We start from the raw sequence: 19960 nt of genomic DNA on the forward strand, positions 1-19960 counted from the left end.
CTTTGGCGGTTCTTGGAGGCAGCATCTACCTCTGGTGGAGTTTGCCTACAATAACAGTCATCATGCTAGCATCGGGATGGCTCCTTATGAAGCGTTGTATGGGAGGAAGTGCAGATCACCTGTTTGCTGGGAAGAAGTAGGAGAAAAAGCTCTTGCAGAGCCAGAATTAGTAGAGATTACCAGTAGAACAGTGCCTATGATCAGAGAAAGGATCAGAACAGCTCAGAGTAGACAGAAAAGCTATGCAGACGTACGCAGAAAACAGATAGAGTTTCAGGAGGGTAGTATGGTATTGCTGAAGGTGTCTCCAATGAAAGGAGTGGTTCGTTTCGGAAGAAAGGGTAAATTAGCTCCACGATACATTGGACCCTTTGAGATTGTACAGAGGATCAGAAATGTGTCGTATAAGCTGGATTTACCTACATCTATGGAGAGAATTCACCCGGTATTTCATGTTTCTATGCTACGGCAGTTTGTGTCAGATCCGAATCAGGTTCTGAGTGAGCCTGATGTAGAGATTCGTCGAGATCCTACTTATGTAGAGCAGCCAGTACGGATTCTGGACACACAGATCAAACAGTTAAGGAACAAGGAAATCCCGATGGTGAAAGTTCTGTGGAATCACCATAATCTCGAAGAGTGCACCTAGGAGACGCGGGAGTCGATGCTCCAGCAGTATCCATATTTAGTTGTTGTTTTAGGAACATTCGAGGACAAATGTTCTTAAGGGGGGGAGAATGTAATACCCGGCTAGAATCCGGCATCGAAATTCCTGTCGTCCGGTGGAATCCAGGATGTCAAAATTATCTAGAAGGGTACGAGTTATGTTTTTCTAAAAGTACTATAGTATGTTTTAATGTTTTAAAGTTGAAAAGAAAAGAGTTTTTGAAAGAAAAGAACCAAGGCAGAAAAGCCAGGTTCGGCCGCCGAAGTTGAGGTTCGGCCGCCGAACATGCATGGCTTTCGGTTTCACGTGTGGCCGCCGAAGGTGGTCTGGCCAGCCACCTATAAAAGGCCCTTAGTCGGTTGAAAGGATAAGCTTTGCCGTTTCTTTCACTTTCTGAGGTGAGACCCTGTCCTTCTTCAGTTTTCATCATGTTTTCATTACCTCATGCAAAGATTTAATTGATTTTTATGGTATTTTGAAGGTTTTGAGCTAAAACCACAAAGTTGTGAAGTTTGGAGAGTCTGAAGGAGAGTTGCTTCAAAACTCCACGTTAAGATCATTCATCATCTTGGTTTCAAGAGGTAAGTGAAGATCCTGAACTTGTTTTTATGTTTTCTGAAGGTTTTATGAGGTTTTTGGAGAGAGTTGCATGAATAGGGTAAAAAGAGAGTTTTTGATGATTTTGTGAGAACAGCTTGTCTCTGTGTTTTATGTTTTGTGTTGTTGGGGTTTTTAGGTAGGTTTTGACCCCTTTGAGCATATACTTGGATGTATGCAAGTTGAGGATTTGAGGTGGTTGCGAGTGGGAGAGTTCTGTGCATTTGGCGGGAGGCAGAGCAAGTTTCTGCCTTACTGATGAACTCAGGTTCGGCAGCCGAAGGTACATTCGGCCGCCGAACCCATGAGGAGGTGGCTTCGGCTGCCCAAGCTTGCCCCCGAGCTTGTGGACTTTCGGCTCTGGAGGGGAGTTTCGGCCGCTGAAGGTGCCGCCGAAGGTTAGAGACTGTCGTCTCTGGAGTGCCTTTCAGCCCCCGAAACTTGCCCCCGAAAGGGTTCGGCTGCCGAAAGTAGAGATTCGGCCGCTGAAGGTGCATGAGTTTCGGCTCTAGAGAGGACTTTCGGCCGCCGAACCTGCCGCCGAAAGTGTCCTGTCCAGCCTTCCTTTGCATGCTTTGCATGGATGTTTGCATGAGTATAAGGGGTTTCTTGGGGAGTTTAATAGAGTTGGTCATAAGTTAGTTTGGTCCCTCATTTGAGTTTATCTGTGCCTACACAGACTAGAGGAACCAGAGAGAGCAGTAGTGAGTACTGCTCCAGAGTGTATAGAGCCTGCAGAGTCAGTCCAGATAGCCAGAGGTGAGTGGAACTAAACTTAATACTCGTTTTCATTGCGACAGTAACTGCTTTTAGCATATTTCATGCACCATAATATGCAATAGGTTGATTGCATTAGAATTCACAAAGATGTTGCATTGCATACTTATTTGTTGATGTGGGTGAATGCTGAGTGATCCAATAGTTCCAGACAGGAAGTCCAGGACCCCATTCTACGGCCTGGCAAGTATAGTAAAGTCCAGGACCCCATTCTACGGCCTGGCAGGTATAGTAAAGTCCAGGTGCCCAGTCTACGCCCTGGCAAATGGTAAGTATAGACAAGTGTTATATACACATATACATATACAGTACAGGAAGTCCAGGACCCCAGTCTACGGCCTGGCACGGCACAGCTACTGGGACTATGTGGTGACAGGTTTACCCTTGATGTGGATTGTCTGTGATATGCTGCATTCCATAAGATACTGACTTGTTTTACTGTTTTACTCACTGGGCTATAGAGCTCATCCCACTCCCTTAACCCCAGTCTTGCAGGTTCAGTGCACAGTGTACAGGGGAAGTCCAGCAGAGTACAGGAAGAGAGAAGAGTGTTGTAATAGAATATTGTGGACATGTAATAGTAAAGAGTAATAGTAATGTAATAGTTGTGTATACAGTTAGACTTGTGCTTGACTTAGTTACGTTTGAATTGTAAATCTTTTGTATACATGGTCCGTTTTTATAACTGTTTTACAGAGTATGTGAAAAACCAGGCTTAACAGGTATGAATTAACCCATCTAGAGCAAGCTCTAGTCAAGGGTACAGAGTACAGAGTACAGAGTACAGAGATAGTGCATGCACAGGTTAAGTCTTGGTCCAGAGAAAAGTTTTCATTTTCACAGAAAATGTATGACCATGTATGAGATTTTACAGGTACACAGAGAGTATAGCAGGCTTGCTACGGGTTCTGGCGGCCTTAAGCCGACCTGAATCCTAGCACAGGTGACGGTCCATTTTGGGGTTGTTACAACAATGATCATGAACAAAAGGGATTAACCATACATTAGGGCCAAGTACAACACTAATCCTCAATACAAATCTATACAACATTCTACATTACATTATCTTTCATGTCCACAACTAACTATTACATACACTAATTGTAATACCCGGCTAGAGTCCGGCACCGGAATTCTTGTCGTCCGGTGGACTCCGGGGTGTTGGGATTCTATAGAAGGGTAGGAGTTATGTTTTTCTAAGTGTTATGAGGTGTTTTATGGTTTTACAGTTCTAGAGTTGAATTGAAATGAACTAAGGCAATTAAGCTAAGTTAGGCCGCCAAAGGTAAGTTCGGCCGCCGAAAGTGCCCAATGTTCGGCTTCCGAATTCAAGTTCGGTCCCCGAACGATTGCATGGTCTTGCATGTGATTGGGCAGCCGACGATGAGTTGGCCAGCTAGCTGAGTCATGGCTTGTGACAGATGTTGGCCTCAGATTTTTTGCCATGGATTAGCCACGTCTTTTATGACTCATCTGCAAGTGTTTTCAGCAGCTCATACAGAATTTCTGTTGGTTTGCTAAGTGTTTGAAGGTTTTGTGCATAAAAGTTAAGTGTTAAGGGTTACGGTGTGTGAAGGAGAGTTTGTCCAAAACTTCACGTGAGGATTGGTCATCTTCTTGTTATACAGGAGGTAAGTGAAGATTTGGAACTTGTTTATATGTTTTCTGAAGGTTTTACGGGGTTAAGAAGGAGATGCATGTTTAGGTGAAAAGTGGTAGTTTTGATGATTTTGGCATGTCTATATGTTTATGTGTTATGTTTGTTTTGTTGTTTGGGGTTATTAGATAGTTTTGGACCCCTGTGACCATATACGTGCGTATATGTGAGTTGAGTAGAGGAGGTAGGCATGTTTGGAGAGATTGAAGGGAAGGAGGAGATGGTTTGCCGTTGAAGCTGAGTTCTGGATGAACTCAGGTTCGGCAGCCGAAGGTTCATTCGGCCGCCGAACCTCCTGAATGGTGGCTTGGTTGCCACAGCTTGCCCCCGAGTGTTTTTTCATGTTCGGCTCTGTTTAGGGGTTTCGGCCGCCGAAGGTGCCGCCGAAGGTGCTTGAGTTTCGTCTCTGGAGAGGACATTCGGCCGCCGAACCTGCCGCCGAAAGTGTCCTGTCCAGCTTTCTTTTGCATGCTTTGCATGGATAGTTGAGTGAGTTTAAGGGGATTCTTGGGGGAGTGTAAGAGAGTTATTTCTACGCTTGTTTGGTCCCTCATTTGAGTCTATCTGTATAGGTACAGACCAGAGGAACCAGAGAGAGCAGCAGTGAGTACTGCTCCAGAGGTTCAGAACCTGCAGAGTCAGTCAGTCCAGATAGCCAGAGGTGAGTGGAACTAAACTTATGACTTTTAATTAAACCACAAACTACTTTAGCATATCTCATGCATCATGTTTATGCCATAGGTTGATTGCATTAGTGTTCACGAATATGTTGCATTGCATTGTTATTTGGTGATGTGAGTGAATGCTGAATGATCCAATAGTCACAGACAGGAAGTCCAGGAGCCTTTGACTACGCCCTGGCAGGTATAGTGAAGTCCAGGAGCCTTTGACTACGCCCTGGCAGGTATAGCAAAGTCCAGGAGCCTTTGACTACGCCCTGGCAATGGTAACTACAGAGGTGTTATATACACATATACATATATGACAGGAAGACCAGGTGCTCGATTCTACGCCCTGGCACAGAGTTACTGGGACTATGTGGTGACAGGTTTACTCTTAATGTGGCTTGTCTGTGATATGGTGCATTCCATGAGATCATATTTTACTGAGATGTTTTACTGTTCTACTCACTGGGCTATAGAGCTCATCTCACTCCCTTAACCCCAGTTTTGCAGGTTCAGTGTACAGTGTACAGGGACAGTCCAGCAGAGTACAGGAAAAGTAAAGAGATCTGTAATAGCTTAGAGTGGACATGTAATATTAAAGAGATGTAATAGTTGTTGCTTGACCTAGTGATGTATGTTTTGTACATGATCTGTATATGTATATATGTTTTCCTGTATGTGAAAACCAGGCTTAACAGGTATGAGTTAACCCATCTAGAGCAAGCTCTAGTCAGGGATACAGAGTACAGAGTACATGAGTACAGAGTACAGAGATAGTGCATGCACAGGTTAAGCCTTGGTTCAGAAAAGAGTTTTATTTGCACAGAAAATGTATGATCATGTATGAGGTTTACAGGTACACAGAGAGTATAGCAGGCTTGCTACGGGTTCTAGCGGCCTTAAGCCGACCTGAATCCTAGCGCCGGTGACGGTCCATTTTGGGGTCGTTACACTAATACTTTTACTCTTGCTGATCTCCTCATCTATCTCGAACTTGCAAACCTGGGGGTTAAGGGAAAGGGGTGAGCTACTAGAGCCCAGTGAGCAGAATAGTAAAATAATATATTAAAATCTATGCTTTCATAAAATGCATCACATCACAAACAATTCACATCAAGGATGGACTTGTCACCAATAGCCCTCTACACATTCCAATGGTGCCAGGGGGCATAGAATGGCCCCACTGGTCTTTCTCTTACTCTGTGCCAGGGGCGTAGAATGGGCCTCATTGGACTTCGTACCGTATCATCGTCATCATATCATATCGAGAGCTAATGGGTCATCCAACATCCATCCACATCAACATCATAGAATGCAATGCAACATATTCGTGATTTGTAATGCAAACAACCTAGTATATATCATGGCATTCGTGATGCATGAACATGCTCAAAATTTATTTACTTTGAAACATAAAGATCCATTCTACTCACCTCAGGCTCACTCTGAACAGACTATCTCACTGCTGGGGTCCTCGATTCCTCGGGTCCGAACCTACACAGGTGGACTCAAAATGAGAGACCAAACATACACTAATATGACTCAAAACATCTCCCCAAAAACCCCCTAAAACACCATAAAACAATCATAGAATGCATGCAAAGGAAGGCTGAACAGGGCACTTTCGGCGGCACCTTCGGCGGCCGAACCCCCTTCCAGATCCGAAAGCCATGCACCTTCGGCGGCACCTTCGGCAGCCGAAAGTCCCTTCTAGATCCGAAACTCATGCACCTTCGGCGGCACCTTTGGCGGTTGAAACTCCCCTCCAGAGCCGAAAGTCCAACTTTCAGGGGCGAGTTTAGGCGGCCAAAACATGCCACCACAGGCAGGTTCGGCGGCCGAACATGGCTTCGGCTGCCAAGCCTGAGTTCTTTCATAATGGCAGATCTCAGCCTCTCATGCACAAGTTGCCTCCCAAATCCTCCATCTCAAACCAAACCATGCAAAAACATGCATAAACACACTCTTAAGCATTTAGGGGCTTAAAACTAACCTATACCCCAACAACAATATATTTTAACAAACAATAACATACATTTCATCATATAACCCACATAAACCCTAACACTTTAAATCTACTCTAAACATGCATCATATACCCTTGAAACCCCTCAAAACTTACTTAAAACATAAAAGAGGGTGAGGATCTACTCTTACCTCTTGCTGATCGAGAGGAAGGACGATCCAAGCTTGGAGATGTAGAGAAACTAACCCTTAAGGTCTCCAAACTTCAAAACTTCGTTCTTTGCTCAAAATATTCAAAACCAAGTTAAAACTCATCAAAACATGAATGATTTGAAGGAAAACATTAAAATCAACCATGGAAGGGCATGGACTCACCTCTTCCCGAAAATGGAGAAGAAAGCTCACCCATTTTCGGACATGGGGCCTTTTATAGGTGGCTGGCCAGACCACCTTCGGAGGCCAAAGGTGCTTCCACAACTCCACCACGTTCGGCAGCCAAACTTGACATTCGGCGGCAGCAAAAGGGAGCTACTTTCGGCAGCCGAACATGAGGTTCGGCGGCCAAACCTGTCATTTCCCTTTAAAACTTTTCTTTTCTTTCAAAACTCAATTTTCTTTCTTAATCAAACCATAAAAACATGTAAAAACATTTTAGAAAACCTTTATTTTACCCTTCTAGAAGATTCCGAAATCCTAGAAATTCTGGATTCCAACGAAGATTCCGCCGGAGGTAGGAATTCCGGTGCCGGGGTCTAGCCGGGTATTACATTCTTCCCCCCTTTAAGAACATTCGTCCCCGAATGTTCAACAAAGAAGCATAGCATCAAGAGAAACACATAAAACCTATAACACTCACTCTAGATGAGACAAGGATATTGCTGGAGTACGAACTCCCGGGTCTCCCAGACACACTTTTCCACTTTGTGGTGATTCCAAAGGACTCTCACCATCGGGATTTTCCTGTTCCTCAGCTTTCTGATCTGAGTATCTATGATCCGCACTGACTACTCCACATAGGTGAGATCTCCTAGGATCCCTACATTAGGCTCACTAAGAACCTTGCTCAGATCTGACACGAACTTTCGTAACATGGAAACATGGGAAACCAGATGGATTCTTTCCATTGAAACTGGTAAGTCCAACTTGTACGATACACTCCCAACCTTTTTGCGAGACCTCGAAGGGTCTGATGTATCGTGGAGCTAGCTTACCTTTCTTCCCAAAACGAACCACCCCTTTCATAGGAGACACCTTGAGCAACACTAAAACTCCCTCCAAAAACTCTACATGCTTCCTGCGGACATCTGCATAACTCTTTTGCCTGCTCACAGCAGTTCTGTTTCTTTCTCTGATTATGGGCACTACTCTGCTGGTGATCTCTACTAGCTCAGGCCCTGCTAAGGGCCTTTCTCCAACTTCCTCCCAGCAGACAGGTGACCTGCACTTCCTTCCATACAAAGCTTCATATGGAGCCATCCCTATGCTAGCATGATAGCTGTTATTGTAGGCAAACTTCCACCAAAGGTAGATGCTGCCTCCAAGAACCGCCAAAATCTAGCACACACATTCTGAGCACATCTTCGATTGTTTGGATGGTCCTCTCTGACTGCCCGTCAGTCTGTGGATGGAAAGCAGTGCTAAAGTCCCGCCTGGTACCCATAGCATTCTGCAGACTCCGCCAAAACCTGGAGGTGAACTGGGGTCCCCTATCTGACACTATTGAAATGGGAGCCCCATGCAACCTGACCACTTCATCAACATACACCTGCGCCAATTTGTCCACAGAATAGCCACTCCTGACAGGGATGAAGTGAGCATATTTAATCAGTCTGTCCACAATCACCCATATCAAGTCCAGTCTGTTAGACGTTGCCGGTAACCCCACCACAAAATCCATAGCTATATTCTCCCATTTCCACTCTAGAATCGGCAGTGGGTTAAGCATTCCAGCCGGCTTCTGATGTTTCAGCTCCACCCTCTGACATACTTCGCAAGCGGACACGAACTGTGCCACTTCTCTCTTCATAGCTGGCCACCAATAAACTCTCTTCAGATATTGATACATCTTGGTGGCTCTAGGTGTAATACCCGGCTAGAGTCCGGCATCGGAATTCTACTTTCCGATGGAGTTTCGGATGTCGAAAGACTCTAGAAGGGTGAGAGTGATGTTTTTCTAACATGTTTTACTATGTTTCATAGTTTTAAAGCTTAAGGAACTGAGTTTGTGAATGAAATGACCCAAGGCAGAAAAGCCAGGTTCGGCCGCCGAAGTTGAGGTTCGGCTGCCGAACATGCATGGCTTTCGGTTTCACGTGTGGCCGCCGAAGGTGGTCTGGCCAGCCACCTATAAATGGCCCTCAGTCGGTTGAAGCGGTAAGAGTTTTCCTGTTCTACTCATTGGGCTATAGAGCTCATCCCACTCCCTTAACCCCAGTTTTGCAGGTTCAGTGTACAGTGTAAAGAGGAGATCAGCAGAGTGCCAAAAGAGTAAAGAGTAAAGAGCATTGTAATAGCTTAGAGTGGACATGTAATAGTTGTGTATACAGTTAGAGATGTGCTTGCCTTAGTGATGTTGTTCATAACATGATCTGTATATGTATATCTATTTTACTGTATGTGAAAAACCAGGCTTAACAGGTATGAGTTAACCCATCTAGAGCAAGCTCTAATCAGGGGTACAGAGTACAGTACCGAGTACAGAGTACAGAGTACAGAGTATAGAGATAGTGCATGCACAGGTTAAGCCTTGGTTCAGAAAAGAGTTTTTATTTTCACAGAAAATGTATGATCATGTATGAGATTGACAGGTACACAGAGCGTATAGCAGGCTTGCTACGGGTTCTGGCGGCCTTAAGCCGACCTGAGTCCTAGAGCCGGTGACGGTCCATTTTGGGGTCGTTACACTAGGGTGAACATTGTATCTAGCATTATGAGCCTCTCTCATAATGTCACCTTTCAAACTCACGTCATCTGGTACACATAATCTACTCCCATAGCAGAGGATCCCCTTGCTATCAAATCTGAACTCTTCATTCTTGCCTGACTGAACAGTCCTAGCAATTTTCACTAACTCTGGGTCCTCATGTTGTTTCTGAGCCACCTGCTCCAGAAACACGGGTGTCACTCTCATCTGGGCTATCAAATCACCTGTACCAGACAACTCCAACTGCAACCCTTCATCAATGAGCTTATAGAACTCTCTCACCACCGGTCTCCTCTCTGCTGAAATATGGGATAGACTGCCAAGTGATTTCCGGCTTAGGGCATCTGCCACGACATTTGCCTTACCCGGATGGTACTGAATTTTGCAATCATAGTCACTAAGCAGTTCTACCCATCTCCTCTGCCTCAGATTCAACTCCCTCTGACTCAAGATGTACTGCAGGCTCTTATGATCTATGAAGATCTCACATTTAACCCCATAAAGGTAGTGCCTCCACATCTTGAGTGCGAAGATCACAGCTGTCATTTCTAGGTCATGTGTAGGGTAATTCAACTCATGCTTCTTCAGCTGCCTAGAAGCATAAGCAATTACCCTCTCATTTTGCATCAACACACAGCCTAGTCCCACACGGGACGCATCACTAAACACTGTGAAGTCTTCATTACTGGTAGGCAGAGCTAACACCGGTGCTGACGTCAATCTTTTCTTCAGTTCCTCAAAGCTTTCCTCGCAAAGATCAGACCACACAAACTTCTGATTCTTCTTGGTTAATCTGGTCATAGGAGCGGTAATTTCTGAGAAGTCCTAAATGAACCTCCTGTAGTAACCTGCCAAACCCAAAAAGCTCTTGATCTCGGTTACTGTAGTGGGTCTGGGCCAGTTAGCTACAGCTTCCACCTTCTTGGGGTCCATTTCAATTCCGCTTTCTGATACAACATGCCCCAAGAATGAGATGCTCCTCAACCAGAATTCACACTTGGAGAACTTGGCATACAAGCCGTGCTCCCTCAGGGTCTGCAGAACTAACCTCAGATGATGGGCATGCTCCTCTGCATTTCTGAAATACACTAAGATATCATCTATGAAGACAATAACAAAGTGATCCAGATACTGGCTAAACACTCTGCTCATGAGATCCATGAATGCTGCAGGGGCATTTGTCAGCCCAAACGGTATTACTAGAAACTCATAATGCCCATATCTAGTCCTGAACGCCGTCTTCGGCACATCTTCTTCTCTGATTCTCAGCTGATGGTATCCGGATCTTAGATCTATCTTGGAGAAACAACCTGCTCCTACTAGCTAGTCAAATAGATCGTCGATCCTAGGTAACGGATACTTATTCTTGGTAGTGATTTTGTTCAACTGCCTGCAGTCGATACAAAGCCTTAAGGATCCATCCTTTATTCTCATAAACAACTCTAGAGTACCCCAAGGTGAGGTACTAGGTCGGATGAAACCCTTGTCTACCAACTTTTGCAACTGCTCTTCCAACTTCTTTAACTCTGCAGGCGCCATCCTGTAGGGAGGGGTAGAGATGGTTCTGGTTCCCATCATCACTTCAATTCAAACTCTATCTCCCTAGCAGGTGGTAAACCTGGTCGCTTGTCTGGGAAAACATCTAAGAACTTCTCTGACTGCGGGCACTAAAACCGGTTCCCCTGACCCGACCGCTATGCTCTCTAACATGAGCAAGAAACCCCTGACAACCTCTCCTGAACAACCTACGAGCCTGTAGGGCTGATATCAAACCTCTAGGTGTCTCTACTCTGTCCCCTCTAAAGACTACCTCTGATCCATCCTGAACTCTAAACCTGACTACCTTGTCTCTACTATCCAAGGTAGCACCATGAGTAGAAAGCCAATCCATCCCTAGAATGACGTCAGAAATCAGTCAAATCTAGAACCACTAGGTCAGCTGGAAGGCATCTACCTCAACATACTCTAAACTATATCGGCAGACTGACTCTGCCACCGATGGATCACACTTGGGTCCACTGACCCATAGGGGACACTCTACCCCAGAAGTTATCAAACCCACTCTATCTACGGCTCCCAAAGCAACAAGGAAAGGGAAACACATCAGGGTTCATTAAAGCATACACATCAAAACATACGAGAGTGAGATTACCTGTCATCACCATGTCTGATGTGTCAGCCTCCTGTTGGGTCATGGAGAAAATCTGAGCTGGAGCTAATGGACCTTCTCCGCAGGAACCTACCAAAGAAGGAGCTGTCCCTCTCTGTAACAGCCCGGCCCCGTACGACCGGCCCTGTTAACAATTGGTACTCACTCTCACCAGACTATTCCCTTAAAGTGGGAGGTCAAGGGTTCGAGTAGTGGGGGAGGCGACCTAATTTCCAAAGGGAAATTTTGGCCAAATCCACTTGGGGAAGGATGCGTTTGACGAGAACCCAAGGGGACAAATCCTGCCTGGAACCCGTGAGGGTGAAGGGATGTTAAGAGCTGCTCACGACGCCAGTGGAAAGCCCGAGGTGGCAAGAGGCCAGGCGAGGGATAGCCCTGGGCCGTGAGCGGTAACAGTGCCGGGGATCACGTCCGGGCTGTTACACTCTCCCTCTGCCTCCGCCCTGTGTCAAGGTTGGAGCTACTGGCTGAGCCACACTACTTGAAGCTGTCTGCTGGGACTGTGCCGCCCAGGGCGCAGTGGGACACTCACATGCCTTGTGCCCCTGTCGTGCGCATCTGTAACATGCTGTAGTCCCATACCGACAAACCCTCCTGTGTCGCTTCCCACACCTCGGGCATCCGGAGCCGTCCGAACCAGAGTTCGAGCCACTACCAAAACCCAGACTAGACTTCAACCTATTCCAGAACTTGCCCCCCTTAGACCTGGTTCTGCCTCACTTTTTACTTCTTGTGGGGGCTGCACTCAGAGATGAGAGATCAGCTCTCCTTGTGACTGGGGTTGTGGAACCCGAAGCCTGAGTGCCTTCTTGAGAGTCTCCCATACCTTCTTCTGGTACACCTACTACCAAACTTTCATCTCTTCTCTAAACATCCATCTCTACTTCTCTCACATCGACTGACATCCTTCTTGGATCCATTCCTCCTCTGACTACATCAAAAGACCTCCTAGGGTCCCTTGACGTTTCCCATCCGCTAACCCTACACGACTGTGCTCTCGGCAGAGCAGGGCAAAAGGCATCCATACCTTCCCTCACAGATGGAACTCCAGTCGATCTCTCAGATCGATGAGTGCCTCGCATTCTGATTTCTGAAAAACAACATACATCACATAAACATCATAATAGCATCATATGGTTCATGTGGAAACACATGAACCCACACATACATAGTATATCATTAATGCACATGTATAAAATCATGGCATTTTACATCATCATTCAAGACAGGACTCTACATCCTAGCCTAGTGGACATGATTTTCCTATTGTGCTTGCCCTTCTAGAACATCTATGAGCCCGACACTCTCTAGGTCCGACCATATGAACCTAGGGCTCTGATACCAATATGTAACAACCCGAAATCGGTGCTAGGATCCAAATCGACTTAAGGTCGCCGGGACCCGTAGCAAGCCTAACATACAACCTGTCATACATGTTAAATCCCATACATGATCATACATTTACATAAAAACTTAAACTTTTTCATACACCAAGCTTTACCTGTGCATGCACCATAACATTAAACATACAAATCCCATACTAGAGCCCTCATCAAATGCTCTAATTGGGTCAACATTACATACATCAAGCTTGGTTTACATCACATTAAATAAAACATTACACAATGATCATGAACAAAAGGGATTAACCATACATTAGGGCCAAGCACAACACTAATCCTCAATACAAATCTATACAACATTCTACATTACATTATCTTTCATGTCCACAACTAACTATTACATACACTAATACTTTTACTATTGTTGACCTCCTGATCTATCCCAAACCTGCAAACCTAGGGGTTAAGGGAAAGGGGTGAGCTACTAGAGCCCAGTGAGCAGAATAGTAAAATAATATACTAAAATCTATGCTTTCATGAAATGCATCACATCACAAACAATTCACATCAAGGATGGACTTGTCACCAATAGCCCTCTACACATTCCAATGGTGCCAGGGGGCGTAGAATGGGCCCCACTGGTCTTTCTCTTACTCTGTGCCAAGGGCGTAGAATGGGCCTCACTGGACTTCGTACCTTATCATCGTCATCATATCATATCGAGAGCTAATGGGTCATCCAACATCCATCCACATCAACATCATAGAATGCAATGCAACATATTCGTGATTTCTAATGCAAACAACCTAGTACATATCATGGCATTCGTGGTGCATGAACATGCAAAAAATTTATTTACTTTGAAACATAAAGATCCATTCTACTCACCTCAGGCTGACTCTGAACAGACTATCTCACTGCTGGGGTCCTCGGTTCCTCGGGTCCGAACCTACACAGGTGGACTCAAAATGAGGGACCAAACATACACTAACATGACTCAAAACATCTCCCCAAAAACCCCCTAAAACACACCATAAAACAATCATAGAAAGCATGCAAAGGAAGGCTGAACAGGGCACTTTCGATGGCACCTTCGGCGGCCGAACCCCCTTCCAGATCCGAAAGCCATGCACCTTCGGCGGCACCTTCGGCGGCCGAAAGTCCCTTCCAGATCCGAAACTTGTGCACCTTCGGCGGCACCTTCGGCGGCTAAAACTCCCCTCCAGAGTCGAAAGTCCAACTTTCAGGGGCAAGCTTAGGCGGCCAAAACATGCCACCACAGGCAGGTTCGGCGGCCAAACATGGCTTTGGCTGTCGAACCTGAGTTCTTCCATAATGGCAGAACTCAGCCTCTCATGCACAAGTTGCCTCCCAAATCCTCCAAACTCAAACCAAACCATGTAAAAACATGCATAAACACACTCTTATGCATTTAGGGGCTTAAAACTAACCTATACCCCAACAACAACACATTTTAACAAACAATAACATACATTTCATCATATAACCCACATAAACCCTAACACTTTGAATCTACTCTAAACATGCATCATATACCCTTGAAACCCCTCAAAACTTACTTAAAACATAGAAGATGGTGAGGATCTACTCTTACCTCTTGAAGATCGAGAGGAAGGACGATCCAAGCTTGGAGATGTAGAGAAACTAACCCTTGAGGTCTCCAAGCTTCAAAACTTCGTTCTTTGCTCAAAATCTTCAAAACCAAGTTAAAACTCATCAAAACATGAATGATTTGAAGGAAAACATTAAAATCAACCATGGAAGGGCATGGACTCACCTCTACCCGAAAATGGAGAAGAAAGCTCGCCCATTTTCGGACATAGGGCCTTTTATAAGTGGCTGGCCATACCACATTCGGAGGCCAAAGGTGCTTCCACAACTCCACCACGTTCAGCGGCCGAACTTGACATTTGGCGGCAGCAAAAGGGAGCCACTTTTGGCGGCCGAACATGAGGTTCAGCGGCCGAACCTGGCATTTCCCTTCAAAACTTTTCTTTTCTTTCAAAACTCAATTTTCTTTCTTAATCAAACCATAAAAACATGTAAAAACATTTTAGAAAAACTTTATTTTACCCTTCTAGAAGATTCCGACATCCGAGAAATTCTGGATTCCAACGGAGATTCCGCTAGAGGTAGGAATTCCGGTGCCGGGGTCTAGCCGGGTATTACATAACTAGTATGATTGTTGATTGATAATCATAAGATGGTTATGTATATGTTGATATAATTCAATAATCATAGATACTTGTTAGAGAATAAAGTATTGGATGGTCCCGCATTGAGATCACTACATGGGTTACTACCGTAAGTGAATCTCAAAGTAGTTATGTTTTAATCCTTTGACTTGAGATTGTCATAGTTTCCAACATAAGGACTGTTATGTTTTGACATAACCAAATATTGTCTTTAATCGGACAATCATAAATGTTATGATTGAGCATAATAGAAATTATGTAGAGGATATTGAACAATCAAGATAGAATTTGTCCCTCTCTTTGAGAGAGATATCTTCTGGGCCCCTCGATAAATGAGACTGAGAAATACATGACCGTGCTCAAATGGTTTGATAGTGTGATCAATACCATTTGGTTTTATCAATTTACTTAGAGATTGAGAAATCATAAGTTTGAACATTATAAATTTGACATCGACCATGACTTATGTTCAAACTAGAAATCATGTGACAAAGGGATTAATATATGTTCTATTTATTAGGCTTTATCGGACTATCGATCCTCATATTAATTGGGTAGTCATAATGTCTTGCAAGAGGCCACTTATAATTTATGGGCCTTGTGGGACTGGGCCTATTGTCAATTAATGTGAGCCTATTGGGTCACACACAAAAGAACATTGTTGATGTGCTATATTAATGGGCTAAAAGCCCATTAGTATAATTAATAATCATAAAGATGTTATTATTAATATTAATTATTTATTATTATAAGATAATTGATAGCGGTTGTCGAAGCCGTAAAAAATAAACTTATTAATCAATCAACAAATAACTTGTAGATAGTGGCAATAGGGTCGAACCACAGGGATTGGACACTACGGACTTTCCTAACAATGACTTGGTCTTTTATAGTCTTTTATTCCTTCTTTGCTTTTGTATTTAATTATGAATGAAGTCTTCTTCTTGAGAAAGTCTTTCTTGGGAGTGACTCTTAGAGATGTCTTAGGATTGATCTTGAAGTGTTTGAAGTAGGATAGGACTTCAATGCTTTTGAAATTTAAAATTTGCCTTTTTCCCGCGCTGCTGTCCGCCTCTGCTTCAGTTTGATTTGGGCAGTTGATTTGCCCAAATCACTTGCCCCAATCGCTCGCGCAAGTCAGTCCCAGTTTTCTGCTTCAGCTCCCTGTGAGTGATTTGGCCAAATCACTTTGACCCAATCACTTTTCCAGTTTTTTCTGCACTTTTTCTCCAACTTTCCATTTTTTTCATTTTCTGCAAAAACATGATAAAAACTATAAATTAAGCTGGAAAATGTGTAATTAAACAGTAATAAAGATAACAAAAATGTGGCTAAATTATGTTTGATCAAATACCCCCACACCTAACCTTTTGCTTGTCTTCAAGCAACAAATAACTTAGTCAATCAAACCTCTTTTTCATTTGAGCCTAAATACCACTTAATCAGCCCCCCTAGACTCCCAAATTGAAGCACTACAGTGTAGAGTACACGTACTAAGGTTGTCCTCTCTTTCCTTGTTTCCTTTTACCCACCATGGCCAAAAGTTTTTTATTTGATCATACTTTATTCTTTCATTTTAGACTTAATGTAACCCCTAAGAGTGACTTGCCCCCTTTAAAGCATCTTTATTCAGCAGCACTTTTTATTCTTTCCTGAAAAAGTCACCAACCTTTTTACGTGAAGGTGCATATTGGTGATACCCACCCCCGGTTATTCAGTTGGTCACTTGTTCAAATGGCTACTAGCTCTGTTCATAGTCTTTGACCATCGAAACAGGTTATGTTTTGTGCTTTTTAATTTTGCTGAGTTATTTTTTTTTTCTTTTTCTTTTTTTTTCATAACAGTTTGGGCAAATCAGCTCATAGAGAGTTACACTAACTTTTTATTGCATGTATATATATTTTTCCCTTGACCATAGCAAGTGCAAAGATCCAATTTAAGAGAAAAACTCCCTAAGTGAAGGTAACACAGTGTAAATGATTCAATTTAGGCTCAAAGGGTTGGAAAATTTAATGGGGTCATGAGATAGGAGGCTCTTTTAACTTTGTCATCTATGCTGAGTAGAGCAAAGGCTAAAACAAAATCTATGTATGTGTGCATGTGTGCAGAAGTGAATATGAGTGCAAAAAGAAATGTGTGTGAGAGAAAAAAAATTGGTGTGTGTAAACGGGTAGAAAATGCAAAAAGAAGAAAAAAGAAAGCAAAAGATGGTGCAAACAGTGCAAAAATATTCCCCAGTACCCCCACACCTAGTCTAAACATTGTCCTCAATGTAAAACATATAGAGAAAAATTAAGAGAGAAAGGGACTTTCTGGCCTGGGGGTGATTTGATAAGTGATTTGGGCAAATCACTCGGCCAAATCATTAGCTTTCATGGCCTGTGTGCAGAAAGTTGTCCACCAGCAGTTGCAGTAGGTGCTCCATGTGTATGATTCGGGCCTCCATTTTGTCAAGGCGAGATTCTGCAGATTGATCAACTGTTGGAGGTTCTGCTGATTTGGACAGTGATTTGGGCAAATCAATTGGCCAAATCACCTCTGTTGTAGTTAAGTTATGCTGATTTTTCCATCGATTTGCATAAATCGCCTATGCTGGGTTGCCTCCCAGTAGCACCCTAGTTTAAAGTCGTGGGCTGGACTTCCCCGACTTGATCAAGGCTCAAGTAATTGGGGGAGGGAAAAGAGTCCCAACAGAATTAAGTAAGAAGTGCAGCACACCTTTCATTTTGGTTATAACCCATCCTATTTCTTTCATGTACTCATGAAGTAAGATGATTAATTTCTCCTCTTTCAAGTGAGGTGTGCCTCTAGCCCCTATGTTTGAATTTTTGAGGTGATTGGGCAACACTTTGAACTCCAATTCATATTTCTCTATAAAAGGTGTTTGCAATCTGGTACTGAATTTGGACAAATCAAATTCTGCTTACACTGATGATTTGGGCAAATCAAAATCTGTCTGCGCTGCTGATTTGGGCAAATTGAATTATGCCTGTACAAGTGATTTGGGCAAATCGCCTCTGGACCAGTCTGTGCAGCATGTTGTCTCTTATGTTTCTGTTTCTTTCAAATTTTTCCTATTCTCCTCATCCTCTTGGCTGGTGTCCCTTGGTATTTGTTTGACAGCATCTAGGAGAGGTATATTGATCTCCACTTTGCGAAAGGTTGCAAGTATTTCTTTCTCTTCTTTTTCTTTTTGTGATCTTGCAAATCTCTTTGGGAAGGGAGGAGGTACCTTGAACTTTTCTGCTGGTTGCTGTACTGTTTTTTTGCCTCTGACTAGATTCTGTCTGGTCTGTTGATTTGGGCAAATCGATTTCTGCCCTTTCTGGTGATTTGGGCAAATCAATTTTGCCTGGCTGTCCTGTCTGTCCACTGATTGGGTCTGCGATTTGGGCAAATCGATGCCCCTGATCACTTTTCGGCAGTTTCTCCTCAGCAACCTATTTCTGTATTTGGGCAGATCGCGGTTCACCTTTGCTATCTTGAAGCTTTTTCCCACTCCTTAGTGTAATGGCACTAACATTCTGCCTTGGATTGATTTCAGTTTGGGAGGGTAGCTTTCTTTGTGATTCAAGCTTACTCATTGAAGTGGCTATTTGTTGCTCAAGGTTTTGCACCGAATTTGCTAAGGATTTCATGATCTCTTCAAGGGGAGTGTTGAACTTTTGAGGTGCTGCTTGGGCTGGATTTTTTTGTTGATAGCTTGGATATTGATTGGCCCTTGCATAACTGAAGTTTAGATGGTCCCTCCAACCTGGGTTGTAGGTGTTAGAATAGGGATCATACCTCCTTTACCCATTAAATCCTCCTACTTGCTGGTCCTCTTCTTGAAGGGAGGGACATAGGTCACTAGGGTGGCTCAAGTTTGCACATATTCCACATGGTTTGGGCTGCTGAATCTGCTGAACTTGTTGGGCTTGACCCACAACAAGGCTACGGACAGCATTGGTGAGATCAAAAATTTGGGATGCTAAAGTGGATGTACTCACTTCATTCACCCTTCTTGGTGGCTGTTCTTAGTCTCCAAATTGCTGTGAGGCTGCTGCCATGGTGGAAATTAAATCCCTTATGGCTTGAGGTGACTTGTCTTCAATTGATCCTCCACATGCTGTGTCTATGAACTTTCTTTCCGAAGGTAGCAAACCTCCATAGAAGTATTCAATGAGTGACTTATCAGAGATGTCATGTTGAGGGCAGCTTGTGCACAATCGATTGAATCTTTCCCAATATTCATATAGCTCTTCATAATCCTTTTGCTTGATGCAACTGATCTCTCTTCTGATGCCAATAGCTTTTGAGGTTGGGAAGTATTTGCTCAAGAAGAGTCTCACCATCCCATCCCATGAAGTGATGGATCCAGGTGGTAAATAGAACAACCAATCTTTGGCAAAATCATCAAGAGAAAAGGGAAAAGCTCTTAATTTAACATGCTCTTTGGAAATACATTGAGGCCTTATTGTTGAACACACAATGTGAAATTCTTTAAGGTGCTTGTATGGATCTTCATTTTTCAGACCTCTGAAATTTGGAAGGAGATTAATTAATCCGGTTTTGAGCTCAAAAGGGGCTGCCAAAGGTGGGTAAGTGATGCACCATAGTGCTTATGTAATACCCGGCTAGACTTCGGTATCGGAATTCCTACCGTCCGGTGGAATCTCGGATGTCGGAGATCTCTAGAAGGGTAAAACCATGTTTTCATGAGATGTTTTAATGTTTTTGAAGATTTTGAATGAAAAGGAAATGAGTTTTTGAATAAAAACAACCTTGGAGGAAAGCTTAGGTTCGGCCGCCGAACCTCAAGTTTGGCCGCCGAACATGCATGCGTTGCGGGTGTGCTTTAGGCCCCCGAAAGCATAAGTGAGGGAAGTCCAGGTTCGGCCGCCGAACATGGCATGCATGCGGAGGCACATTCGGCCCCTGAACGTGGCCTGGCCAGCCACTATAAAAGGGTCCCTTAGCCGAAAACGGGCGAGTTTTTCT

General features: G+C 43.8%; 1 non-coding gene across 1 annotated transcript; it reads left to right on the forward strand.

The window, feature by feature from the left end:
• Window positions 1–19159: 19159 nt before the first annotated feature.
• LOC122725222 lies at window positions 19160–19266 on the forward strand. The gene has a single exon (XR_006352692.1). It is a non-coding gene; the product is annotated as a small nucleolar RNA R71 (small nucleolar RNA).
• The last annotated feature ends 694 nt before the right edge of the window (window positions 19267–19960 follow it).

The sequence above is a fragment of the Manihot esculenta genome, chromosome 11, assembly GCF_001659605.2.
Source record: "Manihot esculenta cultivar AM560-2 chromosome 11, M.esculenta_v8, whole genome shotgun sequence".
Lineage (NCBI taxonomy): Eukaryota > Viridiplantae > Streptophyta > Magnoliopsida > Malpighiales > Euphorbiaceae > Manihot > Manihot esculenta.